We start from the raw sequence: 16,078 nt of genomic DNA, 5'->3' as shown, positions 1-16,078 counted from the left end.
ATGCGATCGCTCAACGACGATGTCTGGTGGTACCCACATCCGTGCGAGGCAGGTTCATGCAGGAGGTTAACGCTAATAATTTACTGCACCTGGGATGTCTGAAAACTATTTTGACCCTCAAACGTGATTAATATTGGCTCTGCATGTCCGCAGATGTAAATTACTTAGTCGCGGGGTGCATGGAGTATGGGCGTCGGATCCACCTGCACACAGATCACATCCTCCCTTACAGCCGATCGTTGTTTCTAGAATCAACGAATCGGTCGCGATCGATATTCTCGGGCCTTTGCCATGCTCATCAAGGGGAAATATATTTCTCCTGGAAGGGATGGAATATCTCACGAGGTGGTAGATGGCATGGCCAATGCCTGACAAAACGGCAGCATCGATTACTGATGTATCCTTCACGGATATGTGATGGACAGAGGTCCTCCTGAGCAGCTCCTCACTGCATATAAAGCAGGTGCGTACTTCCCCAAATCACCCTCAAATCGACAGTATGGCTGAACAGGACCTCGAACGGCTGACCAGCACCTTGATAGCAATGCTATGCCAAGTCGTAAATGAGACACAAACCGACTGGGATCTCCACATCCAGGGGTCTTGGCAGCATATAGGCTTGCGCCATATGCCTCCACGGGGTTTTCACCTTTTTACCTCATGTATGGTAGGGAGCATGAACCATTCTGATGCTCTACTTCATCTCAAACTTTGTTCTGCAGACCTCTGCTGTAAAACCGGAGCTGGGCATAAGCGCACTGCCCAGGTATGGGAAACTCTCCTTTCTTCACTACTGCTCCATCACCAATGGGGAGCTGAGATGGTGAGTGTTTGGTGACATACACACACAGTCCACCGACCGATTCCATGACTGCACAGCACATTGCTCCACTGAACTTCAGCTGGCAGTCTTGGTGAGGGTAGAGAGGCCTGGGCTGTATCCTCGCTCCTGACCGCTCCCTCTGGTTTCCACAAGACTACGCTCTATGTATAGTGTTGTAAATAACAGATGAGTAAACTTCTTAAGGCACACACAGGTTTATTGTCTTTCTTCCGACACAGTCCATATACACACACAGAGGGATATGCGGTTCCCTCACCCGTAGCCTAAGGAGGTACAGCCTCCGTACCCGGTGGGACCTATACATGTGTAGAGGAGTAAAATGGGGACGTGACGTCAGGTGTGCCGTTCAGTGCGATGACGTCACGTCTCCTAGCGTACTTAAGGGATACCCCATGATGTAAGCGGGGTCACTGTGGGAATGGGAAGAGGGAACCAGGGGTAGAGAGAGGGATCGAATAGTGAGTTGGGGGAGAAGCCGGTGGTAACCGTAGATGTGCTTCTCTCTCCGGTCGGTGGAGTCGGCAGAGTCCACGATCCGACACGAGAGAGAGAGACCGGAGCTAGCCAGCAGGGACCCGGACTCAGAGTATGACCCCTAGCCCCTGGGAGTTGTGTACCCTGTGTAATATTGTAACAGCTTTAATAAACCCTGGCGAAAGCCCTTAACTTACCTCCGTCTTCGAGTACGTCCATCGGAACTTCTCTACAACTGGTGTCAGAATGTCTGCTACCATGTTTACATCGGGAGCGGAGCGCAAGAACCCAGTGACGGGACGATCGGAGGATAAAGACGGCGGGGAGGAGGCTTCGGCAGTGACCCCGGAGTCCGGGGCTCCGGTGACAAGCCCCGGGAAGACGACGGGCGGGGGTGCCAGCTCGCTGCCGCCGCCGAAGACAGAGAGCGTCCCCGCAGCCCTGCTGCAGCAGCTTCTGCAGGCGGTGGGGCAGCTCACCGTCAGGTTGGCCGAGGTGGAGGCACGGACGCAGCCAACCGGCCCGCACTCGGGACGGGAGCAACCGTCAACCGCCATTGTTGAATCCGGCGCCATTTTCCCGGCGGCCTCCCCGCCGGAAATGGCCGCCATGTTGGCTGCGACACAGTCCGCGACGGCCATGTTGGCTCGGGAGCCGTATGCGGCCGCTGCTACGGCTGCGATGCGGCGGGCGGCGGCCATTGTTGTTGCGACGCCGCAAGTCGGAGCCATGGCTGCAATGGCGACCGCGACACCGCGTCTCTCCGCCGGTGTGGCCGGGGTTTCTCGGCACGCCGCACCTGCGGTACCAGCCGCTGGCGACGACGCGGCTCCACATCAAGCTGCGCCTGCCGGGGGGGCCCCAGGTAAGTACGCGCCGGGCCGCCGCTGCCCCGTACATCGCCATGCCGCCGGAATGGGCCGCGGGTGCTGTCGCGGCTCCGCCTGTCGCCGCGCTCACGGGGCCGGCCACCGGCGATGCCGCGGCTCCGCACCTCGCCGTGCCTGCGTCCCTTGTCGTGGATGCCGCCGCGGTTCCGTGTGACACCGCTGCGACTACAGTGTGGCCCGGGGAGGCCGCAATGCCGCCGCCCCTCGCCGCGTCGTGGGAGGTAGCCACGGCTGCTCCGCCCCTCGCCGTGTCGCGGGAGGTTGCCACGGGTATCGCCGCGGCCCCGTGCATCACTGCCGCGGCTCTGCACGATGCCGCGCCGCAGAAGTTGCTGCGGTTACGCGCATCACCGTGCCTGCGGGGTTTGCCGCGCTCACCGCCGCGGCTCCACACGTCGCCGCGGCTCCGGATTGGGCCGAGAGTCACGCCACGGCTCCGCACCTCGCTGTGCATGCGGGTTTTACCGCCGGCTACGCCGTAGCTGGCCGCTATTTTGCCGCGATCGCGGGGGAGGCCGCCGGTGACGCTGCGGCCCCGCACCTCGCGGTGCCTGGGCGTTGCCATGCCGACGCCGCGGCTCCGCATGTCGCCGCAGGATGGGCAGCAGGAGCCGCCGCTCGGGCCGGCGCGCGCCTGGCATTTTGGTTGCGGAGGCGGGAGGAGGGGGAGCCTCCACTCGACTTCCGCAGTTCACTGCGGCCGCTGGCCCAAGGGGCCTACCCCGGCCTAGAGGGAGCAGCGTTGGGCTGCTGGGCTGCTGCAGCTCTCCCGGGGCCTGTCACCAGCTGGCGCGGTGCCTGCCCTGGCGATTCGTGCCACATGGGGAGGCGTGCGCTCTGTTGACGGCCAGTGGAACCGCTGCCTTTGGCCTCCAGCCCTCATCGCCAAATTGTGTTCTGTTGGCGTGTTTTGTCTAGACTGCCCAATTGTCGGTTTTGGTGTCGTTTGTCTGGGCTGCTCAATTGTTGTTTGTTGGTTGTGAATATGTTGGTTTGTGGTTCTGGGACTCGTCCACTTTTATATTGTTTACAGCCGAGTCGGCTGAATTTTTTTTCACAGGGGGGGTAATGTAGAGGAGTAAAATGGGGACGTGACGTCAGGTGTGCCGTTCAGTGCGATGACGTCACGTCTCCTAGGGTACTTAAGGGATACCCCGTGACGTAAGCGGGGTCACTGTAGGAATGGGTAGAGTAAGCAGGGTGAAGAAGGAACCAGGGGTAGAGAGAGGGATCGAATAGTGAGTCGGGGAAGAAGCCGGTGGTAGCCGAAGAAGGTGCTTCTCTCTCCGGTCGGTGGAGTCGGCAGAGTCCACGATCCGACACGAGAGAGACCGGAGCTAGCCGGCAGGGACCCGGACTCAGAGTAGGACCCCTAGCCCCTGGGAGTTGTGTACCCTGTGTAATATTGTAACAGCTTTAATAAACCCTGGCGAAAGCCCTTAACTTACCTCCGTCTTCGAGTACGTCCGTCGGAACTTCTCTACACATGGCTCTGACGGCTAGCCTAGGGAGGTACAGCCTCCTAACTGGCGGGGACTATTCTCTGTCTACCCGCTACCCTAGCGTCCTCCGGCTGGGACCTAGGGGAGGCTAGCTTGACCCACCGCTGGCTCGGTGGGTCCCCTGACCACAGGTCGCGCCGAGCCTTAGCTCTTACAAGAGCTGGAAGGCTGGGGAGCCAGGGTCCTGCCTGCCAGGACCTATTCTCCCCTTGACCACTAGTAACACTGTGCCTTAGCTCTTAGAAGAGCTGGAAGGCTTGGTCCAGGGTCCTAGTGATCTTAAGCTGGCTTGAGTCTTCGTCTGAGGAGAACTGGCGGGCGCCCCCCGCGCTCGCCCTTTTATACCCGTTTGTAACAGTCCTTATCCAATCCCATGCTCCCTCATGGGACCCTCTGATTGGTTCTCTAGAATCTGTGTTTTCGATCCTCTTTTACCCTAACTGACCCTTGGTCTGGCGGGAAAGTATGTTTACAATCCGCTACCACCTTTCCCTGACCCCGGCCGTTGGTCCTAGAGCGGTAACACTGCATTCCCCTCTGATTACATAGTGCCCCGCAGGTTACCGAATAGAGTGTGTCTAGCACCTCTAAATATGTTTTGATTCTGGCGACTGCGGCTACCCTGTCTTTTTGAAATTTGTTGAGTTACAGGTGAGTGATGGAGAAGATGTGGTGATAATGGGACCAGAATTGATTTCAACACCCCACTTAATAAACAATGTATTTTGTAATCGAGTGCTGTCCAAAATGATGTTTTCTGACATGTAGAGATACATGTTTAAAGTAATCTTTAAGTTGCGGGTGCCAGGTAGAGACCTATGAAACGAAAAATATGACATTGTAGAATATTGTAGACTTGATGAAAAGAACTAACAATATGGGAGGTGACATTAATAAACTGCTTTTTGTGTTTAGTTTCGAGTGGTTCTGTGAACTTGCCGATCTCGTTATGAAGAGCAACCGCCCCGGGTGCTTCATCAAAGGCCATTGGTGTCAGTTGTGGCCGTGAGTGGAGCCCAGTGAAGAATGGCTAATCAGCAAGAAGTGGATAGATCATGGCTACTGTTCATGTGTTACTGTTATTCCATATGGTGAATGTAGATGCAGAGCAACAACTACAATTTAATATTCAGGTGGTCAAGCCAGACGACCACGTCAGAAGCAGCGGATTGTATCGCCGTGATGTCTCATCGTATTTGTGGATCGGGCATTGCTTCGTCATATGTTGCACAGTCCTATTTTGGATGACCACCTTGGCACACTGGAGAGTTTTTAGTTTTCCATATATTGTGCATCAAGTGTCCACAGCTGCCAGGGTTTGGGCTGTGGATGCGATTTAGGGTGGACCATGAGCATCGTGGAAGATCAAACCCAGGGATCTTCTGCGTTTGGTCCTTCACAACGAGGTGTTCGTGAGTTTCAACTCCATTCAGCTCTCCAGACTCTATCGGGGTTGAATTCGCATTGTTTAAGGTATTAGCGCATGGGTCCAAAAGGGCTTACGTGACTTTAAGCGATGATTAGGGATGTTATTGAGGGCCTGTGTGTATTAGTGAAGGCTTGGGGAGGCCTTCATCCAGTTGTGGATAGACTGGATGATGGTGAAATAGTGGAGGGGGGAAGGCTTGGGAATGAGGAATTCATCCAGCAGTGGAGAGACCCTGGCTGATACTGATGGTGAATTAGAGTGGGGGGGGGGGGGGGTAAGACTAGGTGCGGCCTTTATCCGGGAGTAGATTGACAAAAAGTCCGTGTTAAAAAAATGCATATTAATAACTATTTAAAGGTTCTGGAGAGCGAGGGAGTAAATCCCTTACCCCGCAAATTGTTTTGTATACTCACATAATAAAAATTAATAAACATTCGGACGTAAGAACATCACTGTTTTGTATGCAATCATTAAATAAAGTTGAAGATAAATCGGAAATCATAATCCAGTGTTCATCATTAATATGAAAGATCGAATGTAAAAATAGAATAAACAAATTTCTAAAATATCCGGATAATCTCTGTATCAATGTATTGCCGTTTTATACATGCATCGAGTAATGATGCGACACACCCTCTTCATTTGATTGGCTATATCAGCCAGATCAGTGATTCCATCGCAGTTGGCTTTTATCGTACCACAACCCCATCCTCCTCGATGCGCCCGTATCTCGACTTCCCGCCTTTCCTCCCGGCTCCTCCTCGCCCCTGTCACTCTCCATCCGGGCTCCTCCCCTCCTGTCCATCTTCCCGTTCTGCCCACGAAACAGTTCCTCCAACAAACAACGCCGAACCGAGGGAGGGGCAGAATGAGGGGGAGAGAGGCTCACAAGGGCCGCGAGAATCATCATCCATAAATCATCATCGTCACTGCTCCCGTTATCACCATTTTCCCACACGCGCAAAGATTTCGTCTGAATGAGCAAACGCACATGATTGGTCAGATTCGCACGTGAAGACTCGATGAGTCATGTGACATCAATAAAACATGTTGATACAATGATGATGGACGTCAACAGCACAGGTGAATACAATTGTAATGCGGGCGTAAACGACCTCCCGGAAGTGACGTCATGGGGGGAGGAGTTACGTCACGTGGGGGAGAGGGTAAGGGTCTATAAGGGGGGTAACCGGAAGCGGTCGGGAGTGATCGGGGACTGGGAAAGTGAGAAGCCACGCAGGGCGAAGGGTGAGAGAGAGTGGCGAGGTCGCCACACACCCGAGCCACGAGGATCGGCACCGTCGGCCAACGGTGACCGACCCCGGGGCAAGAGGAGCAGCGAGGAGGCTGCAGAGAGCAGCGGGTCTGCAAGGGAGGAGTCGGGCAGCCGGGGTCTGCACGACGTGACAGCGGCGGGGCTGCTAGGAGGGAGTTTGGGCTACGTGAGCGACAGCAGCCTGGGGCTGCAGAGTGGAGAGTATGTAGGGGGTACCGTGAGGGAAAAGAGATTGAACCCAAATAAAGGACACAGGACAGAGAGAAGCGTCCGAGTCTTTTATTTTTCCCCAAATTACATTCCTTAAATAATGATCAAATAGAGCAAGTTAAGATCTATAAGTATCTTGGGATCATCCTGGATTCAAAACTGAATTTTGAAGATCACATTGATTATATTGGGAAAAAGACAAAAATTAAAATTGGTTTTCTATATCGACACAAGCACTGCTTCCCCCCTATGTTCCGTTTGGAATTGATTAAAGCTACCATACTGCCTCTACTTGATTACTGTGACATTGTTTATAAATCAGCCCCAAGTACTGTACTGAAGAAGCTTGACTCAATGTATCACTCGGCCTTAAGATTTGCATTGAACTGCCCATATAGGACTCACCACTGTGACCTCTACATTGGGTCAAACTTAACATCTCTGAATGTTCGACGGCTTGTGCACCAGATCTTATTTATTCATGATGTACTTGCAAAAGAATCAGCAGATTACCTGCTGGATCTCATCTCTGTTTCAAAGAACAAATTTGACCTAAGGTCTACACTCATTTACCAGCTTAATATTCCCTATTGCCGTACATATACTGGAGGAAGGGCCTTTGCTATTGATGCCCCCAGGGTCTGGAATGCTGTTGCCAATAAATTGAAACTTGAGTCACTACCTATGAGATCTTCACTCAAAACTGCTCTAGAGGAGTTGTACACCCCTAGCTGCCAGTGCTATTCAGTGACCTAAAATAAAATGTTTCGCTCCGGATGATCGCTACAAAGTATGACCTGTGTTTTGATTTAGTGTGCTGATCTTAAAGGTGGAGTGACTCATGCAGCCAGCTATGGCTGCAGGGTTTTGGTAGTACATGTTGTTTATGCCATTTATTGTGAAAATTCTGTCACAGTTCCTATGATTGCTTTTTCATTGCTTTCATGGCTTTATTTTGGTGATTTCGAAAAGTGTATTGGTTTAGCCATGTTTGTTTGTTGTAGTACAGAGTTAGACTGATGGCCTTAATCTAAGCTGTCTTGTGGTTGTTGTTGTTGTTGTTTGACTTGCATCCCACTGGGATTTTTGCACACAGCGTTGGTGTACGGTGTTTTGTCTGCAATATTTTGCTGTCTTTTCTTGGATTTTCTGTTTGCACTTAGTCACATATTCACTTTAAGATGTTTTTTTGTTCATGTTTTTGTTTTTTGTTTGTTGCGGTTGCACCCGATTCAAGAGCTGAATGGCTCACAGGGCTATACCTAATAAATGAACTTGAACACAATGTTGAGTGACGTCACCAGCACAGGTGAAAGCGGTGATTTGGTGACGTCACCAGCACAGGTGAGGATTTAATCCCCGCTCAAAAGACCACCGTCGTTGTTTCTCGTCTCTGCTCCTCTTTTAAATAGACGCGGTGAGTTATCGTTCTTAGCGAGTGCGGAGGGGTTTCGTGGAGACGAGATCCGTAGATTACGCTCTGAATATTCTCTGCGCTGCTTGTACTTGACGGTGATATTGAGGCATATGCTCTAAAGTCAGGCTCCTGATTTGTTAAGCCAGGTCGTCTCGTGGTTCTTGTCGTTCTGAACACAATACTCGTTCTGTGCAGAGTCAACCCGTGTCCACGAGATGAGAACGGTAGCATAGCGGTTTGCTTTTTTTTATATCCAGCTGCGCGAGATCGGTTTCGATGCCTGCTGAGGATGGTCTTAACCAGTCCTGGGCCTTGGTGTATAAACATCACCACTTGGGATAAAAATGCAGTTGGGCAAGGTGCTACCACCCACCCCCTCGGGTACTGGCCTTTAATAGGTTCTTGCTATTGCACCACTTATTACCCACGTTTCCTTTCCTGCCTCCTCCACCCCCGGGCCTCTGGTTTGTGGTGGTGACGGCCGCTGCACCCCCCCCCCCCTTCCCCTGCCACCCCTCTTTTAGACCGATTAATTAACATCCAGCCTGCTGGGCCTTCTGGTCTGCTGAGGCTGGTGGTGTCTGCCATTAGCATTTCCCTCCCCCCTTTCCTCTTGACTCTGGCTGCCAACAAACTGTTATGTTGGGGGATATTGGGCCAGTGAATCCTGTAGTGGTGGCCACCATCCCATCAACCTCTTCCCGGTGCTTTGGCCGGCCATCTGTTGCTGTCGTTCCGCGGGCCGTCTGTGGTCGTTGGTTGAGACCTTGCTGCTCACTGCTTCATGGTGAATGTGTGCCTGTGGCTTGATTTTTCACCTGCCTATGCGTAATATGGTCCTGTCGGCGACGACACTAGCTGGCTGAACCAACGTGGCTGCTCCTACCAGGTGGCTAGCTGTTTTGGGGCTGCTGCGAGTAATCGGCGCCTACTTCTGAACTGTGGCAATGAGTTACACTCGTGTGGTTTTTTTTGCTGAGACCAGTATACTCTCCATCAACCAGACCTCCTGCATCCACTCTGCGTGGTCAAATAATGCATCCATAAAGCGAGCCGGCTCCTTAAAACCCATAAACCCAGTATTCTGATCGTTGTCTAGGTTTAAACTCTCATACCCACCTTGATACAAAAGTACACATCTGCAACTATGCAAGAATCGAAAGCCTCCACAATCAAATTTTTAATCCCATCTACACCTACCCCACTTCTAACGACTAAATTATCCTTATGAAACATTAGGTCCATTTTTAAAGATAAACATTAATAATGATTTTCTTGTGGAGGGGACTTGCCTCTACTAAAATGTGGCATTCTACGTCAGATTTTTCCGTTTCTTGAATCGGTTCCTCCAGGTTCACTACTTTGAATTTGCGCGGCTTTCAGGTCGAGGTGGTGTTGCTTGCTACATCAAATTTCAATTTCGTGAATATGAAACGTTCCAGCTACGCCAGCTCTTTTGAGCAACTTTCTCTTCAAGTGTCTTTTCCTCATCTGAAGCTATGTAGTCTACCACCCACTTAAGGCTCCTTTGTGATTTTATCGGATTTTCCAATTTACACCAGGGGTCGCACTTCCCCTCCGGTGATCATTCTTGGCGACTTAAATTTCCATATCGAATCTCTTTTTCCTCTTTTCAAAAGGAAATGTCAAAGATCTGCTAATATCAAACAACATTGAAATTATAGTTTCCTCGATCTCCTGTGCTTTACTGCATTAATTTGTCCGTCTTCCAAATCCTCCACCTGACATATATTTTTCTTATCGGTCTTATAAAAAATATCTCACCTGCTCTACTCTCCTTGCCCATTCATGATTTTAAAGATCCCACTTTCCTTTTCTCATGTTACACCTTCTGTAAACCACTAATCAAACAATCAGAGGTAGACGATCTTTCTCTGATCCATGCAGTTTGGCAAGGTGCTACCACCCACCCCCTCGGGTACTGGCCTTTAATAGGTTCTTGCTATTGCACCACTTATTACCCACGTTTCCTTTCCTGCCTCCTCCACCCCCGGGCCTCTGGTTTGTGGTGGTGACGGCCGCTACACCCCCCCCCCCCCTTCCCCTGCCACCCCTCTTTTAGACCGATTAATTAACATCCAGCCTGCTGGGCCTTCTGGTCTGCTGAGGCTGGTGGTGTCTGCCATTAGCATTTCCCTCCCCCCTTTCCCCTTGACTCTGGCTGCCAACAAACTGTTATGTTGGGGGATATTGGGCCAGTGAATCCTGTAGTGGTGGCCACCATCCCATCAACCTCTTCCCGGTGCTTTGGCCGGCCATCTGTTGCTGTCGTTCCGCGGGCCGTCTGTGGTCGTTGGTTGAGACCTTGCTGCTCACTGCTTCATGGTGAATGTGTGCCTGTGGCTTGATTTTTCACCTGCCTATGCGTAATATGGTCCTGTCGGCGACGACACTAGCTGGCTGAACCAACGTGGCTGCTCCTACCAGGTGGCTAGCTGTTTTGGGGCTGCTGCGAGTAATCGGCGCCTACTTCTGAACTGTGGCAATGAGTTACACTCGTGTGGTTTTTTTTGCTGAGACCAGTATACTCTCCATCAACCAGACCTCCTGCATCCACTCTGCGTGGTCAAATAATGCATCCATAAAGCGAGCCGGCTCCTTAAAACCCATAAACCCAGTATTCTGATCGTTGTCTAGGTTTAAACTCTCATACCCACCTTGATACAAAAGTACACATCTGCAACTATGCAAGAATCGAAAGCCTCCACAATCAAATTTTTAATCCCATCTACACCTACCCCACTTCTAACGACTAAATTATCCTTATGAAACATTAGGTCCATTTTTAAAGATAAACATTAATAATGATTTTCTTGTGGAGGGGACTTGCCTCTACTAAAATGTGGCATTCTACGTCAGATTTTTCCGTTTCTTGAATCGGTTCCTCCAGGTTCACTACTTTGAATTTGCGCGGCTTTCAGGTCGAGGTGGTGTTGCTTGCTACATCAAATTTCAATTTCGTGAATATGAAACGTTCCAGCTACGCCAGCTCTTTTGAGCAACTTTCTCTTCAAGTGTCTTTTCCTCATCTGAAGCTATGTAGTCTACCACCCACTTAAGGCTCCTTTGTGATTTTATCGGATTTTCCAATTTACACCAGGGGTCGCACTTCCCCTCCGGTGATCATTCTTGGCGACTTAAATTTCCATATCGAATCTCTTTTTCCTCTTTTCAAAAGGAAATGTCAAAGATCTGCTAATATCAAACAACATTGAAATTATAGTTTCCTCGATCTCCTGTGCTTTACTGCATTAATTTGTCCGTCTTCCAAATCCTCCACCTGACATATATTTTTCTTATCGGTCTTATAAAAAATATCTCACCTGCTCTACTCTCCTTGCCCATTCATGATTTTAAAGATCCCACTTTCCTTTTCTCATGTTACACCTTCTGTAAACCACTAATCAAACAATCAGAGGTAGACGATCTTTCTCTGATCCATTTTCTTTGACCTTCAGCTTCATGGTACACCTTTTGCATGATCAAAAAAACGTTGCTTAGAGGAAATTTGGGGGGGGGGAAACTGGTCTTAAGGTAATTTTACAAATCTGCAACAATCACTTCCAAATCGTATGATCAATTGCTTTATGAAAACCACGACTGACTATTCGAGGCTACTCAATGAAGCCGAGGAGGACAAATAAATTGTGCAAACTATCTTCTCCGCAAAAACAATCCTACATCTGCATTGGTGGTTCCATGTGAGAAATTTCTTATTTCCAACAAGGTACAAAATGTCTGATCATCAATCGCAACGCCATCTGTCTTTTGCTTTCTGACCTTCATCTGTTGCTCCCAGCCTGGACCTTCCACTTTTTAAACATCCGATCAAATCAAGTAACATATTCAAATATGAACTAAACGCCAAATTATTAGTCCATGCATACGCTGGGAAATAAGCAATTTATATTTTTATGGTCAATCTGGCTCACCTTTTTGGCCACTCCTGTGAAGGTTCTCAAATCTGGCGAAATGTTGGTATTGTGGGCCTAACGGATGTATTTTATATTTTTTGTTTTTTTTCTTATGTGTTCAGTTGGTGGGATTTTTTTGCATTTGTGCATCGAGATGCCGTTGCATGAATGACGTTGTAAAATAATGTTCTGTGAAGGAATCTCGTGATGCCGTCCTCTGCTGCCACCATGGAGGATCTGAGTGCTGTGATGGACATCTTCGTGCGCGAGTTCTGCGCCAACTGTGAAGGAGGCGCGGGGAGCGTCTCCATGAGGAAGCACACGCTGCAGACTCTGCTCGTAAAACACATGCGGCCCTACCTGGCGGTGGGTTTCTTGTGGGCTCCACGGCAACAGCACCTCGAGCATTTTTAAAGCCGTGTTTGTCGCTGTGACCGCACCTCGTACAGCTGCCCGGCTCGAAGAATGCACATTGTGGGAGCCCCATGGCCTGGAGCCGGGACGCCTTGAGGTGTCGCCAGGATCCGTGGTGCTGGGTTTTGCTTGAACGACTGAGCGGGAGTAGCCATTGCTAAGGGGTTGCTTTATGGCTGGTCTTATGGCCACCATGGCATGTTTACTCTCGATGCAGCACTGAGCAGAGATTTGTGCATTGCCTGTAGCAGAAACTGTTCCTGCTATCACGCCTACAGGGTGCGTGTGACCCCGGATGAAGTGCGCAAGATCATGGGGGATCTGCACGAGAACCAAGGTGCCAGCGTGGACTTCCAAGCATTCATGGCAACGTGAACGCGGATCCTCGTGGCCGGCCATGCCCCATTCCAGGATCGTGTTCCTCACGAGGGGGCCCTATGGCCCGCCTATTGTTGCTGATAAACCGAAATAAATATCCTTAAAATATGAGATAAATATTAAAATTGCTGGCAAACTGGTCAGTCATGGTCTTGGTGACTCATGCGTGTGAAGTTTGAAACCAGCGAGCAGTGGCTGTGGTTGGCTCTCCTCGTTATGCAAATTTAGTTATTGGCAATGGCGGTGGGCTTCATGAAACTCCCTAGGTTAGCTCTGCCAAGAAAGGGCAACGACCGTGGCACTGTCCTCGCGTGTTAGGAGGGTCGGACTTCGTACTGTTTAAAAACAGGTCCGTGGTAGTTGGCATTTGACACCAAATTATTAGCTCTCCGAGAACCGGTACATCCCTGGAATTTCATTCTTCCATACGAATAGGAGTAACACTTCCGTTTCCGGGTGCATAGGCAGGTCTTGGAAAGAAAATGGCGGAATATTAAAGCGGCCAACCTCACCTGACAAGTGATTGGGAAGGTTTTCTACCGACGTTCCCGCTCAGGCTAAAAATCAAGTTCCAGGAGAGTATGAAGTAACCTTGTCTCGGCTGTTTTAGACTTAGAAAGCCTTCGACTGTAAAGTTAGAGGTCCTTCAACCTTCGATGGCAAGGGGCTATGCTGATATGCAGATAAAGATGCCATTAGAATTTGTTTCCCAACACTTTGGACACAAAGGCATAGGGGAATGACCTCTAGAAGTTGGTAATCCAATCTAACGTGCGATGGAAATTGTGAAAACGCGAGAATCGGCAGTGAAAGCCCCCAAAGCTGAGCTTGTGGTAAACGAGCTGAGATAGTCATACACAAGGTCGCTATGCACCTGGAAATCGCTACTGGAGGTACTCAACTGGGTAACATCAGACTTTATGGAACCCGGCTAGTTATTGAAAGTGGAGCGAAGTCACTCGTGAAATAGAGGTGGTTAAATGAACGTGGAGTTTATTTGAAAACTTAATTTGGTGATACAAAGCAAGGTGGCAGTGTTAAGGAGTCCTGAAGGAATCGCAAAATCGTGCCAGCAGCGTCTGTAATGCTCGTGGAGTTCGCATTGCGCTATATTCGTGATGAAGGAGACCCGAACGACAAATGGGTTGGATCCTGTAGATCTGGCACGTGAGTTGGTGTTGGTTCCCGGATTCTGACCTCGGGGAAGGCTTCAAACATTTTGCTGCTGAAGGCGGAAATCTGAAGCCGCGCTCGGGTTGCGATATTCCCCGCAACTCCGGTGGCTCCACTGCTCAGAGCGCCGCTCCATTTCCACTCGAAGTGCAGCCGCACTGCCAATCCCAGTGTTGTGTCCATGAGAGGGGCGAGTGAGTGTGAGATCTGTATTCCTATTGAAGGGGCATGCCTCCCACACACCCCTTCATCCCATTCACAAACACCGACTTACCACTGTGAAGTATGGTCAATCAATACCGCGCGAATCAAAACATTAGAAAGTGAAATGTATTTTGTTTAACCAGATGAGAAACTCCAAGAGACGAGGATAGTCTCATTTGCAAGTGACCTGGATCGCCGAAATGACGAGAAATTTATTAAACTATAGAATAAAGCAAACGGAAATCTGTCCAAAAACAACTGCCTCATGAGAAATCTAAAATATTGGACTCAAATAAATGTTTAATGAGTCATTTGTCGCCTAAATGGGCTCAAGTAGATTATAATTTTAAAAGTGATAGTGAATTGGATTTGTGATCAAGTTTCCCGTCAAAAGAACGTTGAGTGGCATCTTAACGACAATGGTGAACATCACAGAAAGACAAACTCCGCCAACCTCTTCCTCGTCATCGTGGTCAATCATCGTCACTGCTTCCATCATCACCATTACCCCGCACTCCCAAGGTATTCGTCTGAATAAGCGGACGCACGGGATTGGTCAGATTCACACACTGAGACGCGATGAGTCGTGACATAAATAAAACAGGTCAATACAATCATGATTGACGTAAACAGCACAGGTGAGGATTTAAAACCCCGCGCGATGCGCATTCAGTGGTTGCTGCTCGTCTCTGTTCCTCTTGCCGTGAGTTCCATCTCCTTTTAACGTCTTGAATGCGGAGGGGCTTCGTGGAAGACGACATTCGTCGATTTCTCGTTGTGAATCTTCTCTGCGCTGCATCTACTTGAGCGTTGGGGTGAGAGAGAGGCAGCTGCTCAAGTCTGGTCCTGAATTATTGGTCTCCTCCTGAAAGCAATACTCGTGTTGTGTAGGGTTTCTACGCTGAGTTTACCCGTGTGTAATTTATATGCGTGTGTAGGAAATGAGCGAGGAAGTGTAGCGGTTAACGCACTGGGATCCTGAACCCGGCGACCCGAATTCGATACCCACTCGGGACCAACACCCGCAGAGTATTCTTTACCAGTCCTGGGCCTTCCCTAGGCCGACTCGGTCACCAATAAAGACGTGGTGTGGTTGTAAACTTTGCTTAGGAGACCAAGGTGGTCGAGCGTGGCGCTGGCTGCCCAACCCCTCGTGTATTGCTTGCTGGCTTTAATAGGTGATCGTTAACAGCACTTGTTCCAACAGTCTGGTAAGGCTATACAAGTAAAACATATTTTTATTCCTTCCCCCAGTCAAAGAATCTCGTGATGCCTTCGTCTGCCGTCGCCATGGAGGATTTGAGCGCTTTCATTGACCTCTTCGTGCGCGAGTTCTGCGCGAGTTCTGCGCTAGCTGTGAAGGAGGCGCGGGGAGCGTCTCCATGAGGAAGCACGCGCTGCAGAATCTGCTCGTGAAGCACATGCGGCCCTACCTGGCGGTGGGTTTCCTGTGGGCTCCGTGGTGGCGGCGGCACCGTGCACGCGTTTTTCAAGTCGTGCGCGTCGCCGTGACGGCGTTTCCTCGTGCAGCCGTTCGGCTCCGACCGCGCACTGCTGGAGGAGCCCCACGGCCTGGAGGCGCGACGCCTCGAGATGGCGCCGGGAGCCGTGGCGCTGGGCTTTGCAGGAGCGACTGAGTGTACGTAGCCACTGCTGGGGGGTTTATTGCAACTGGGCTACTAATGGCCACCGTAGCATGTTGATTCCTGTTGATGCAGAACCTGAGCAGAAAGGCATTGATGCATCTTGATCTTTATATATATATAACATAAAAGTGTCCGTTCCGAAGGGGCCGTCCATAAATGACGTCACGCGATTTTGGACGATTTTTGACCTCCCCCTCAAATGACGTCACAAAGCTCTGCCCCCCCCCCCCAAAAAAAACATGCTTCAAATCGCTTTAAACTATTGTCATTGTAGTGCGTATTAAAT

At 50.2% G+C, this 16,078-nt stretch overlaps 1 long non-coding RNA gene across 1 annotated transcript; it reads left to right on the top strand.

Annotated features, from left to right (window-relative positions):
* The first annotated feature begins 7,904 nt into the window (after positions 1 to 7,904).
* LOC144732691 (uncharacterized) lies at positions 7,905 to 12,921 on the top strand. The gene is made up of 3 exons (XR_013588226.1): positions 7,905 to 7,969; positions 12,175 to 12,343; positions 12,670 to 12,921. It is a non-coding gene; the product is annotated as an uncharacterized LOC144732691 (long non-coding RNA).
* The last annotated feature ends 3,157 nt before the right edge of the window (positions 12,922 to 16,078 follow it).

This window comes from Lampetra planeri, chromosome 43 (assembly GCF_965212315.1).
Source record: "Lampetra planeri chromosome 43, kcLamPlan1.2.h2, whole genome shotgun sequence".
NCBI classification, from domain to species: Eukaryota; Metazoa; Chordata; class Hyperoartia; order Petromyzontiformes; family Petromyzontidae; genus Lampetra; species Lampetra planeri.
Note: the sequence above shows the minus strand (reverse complement) of the source record. Positions and strands in the feature narration are given on the sequence as shown.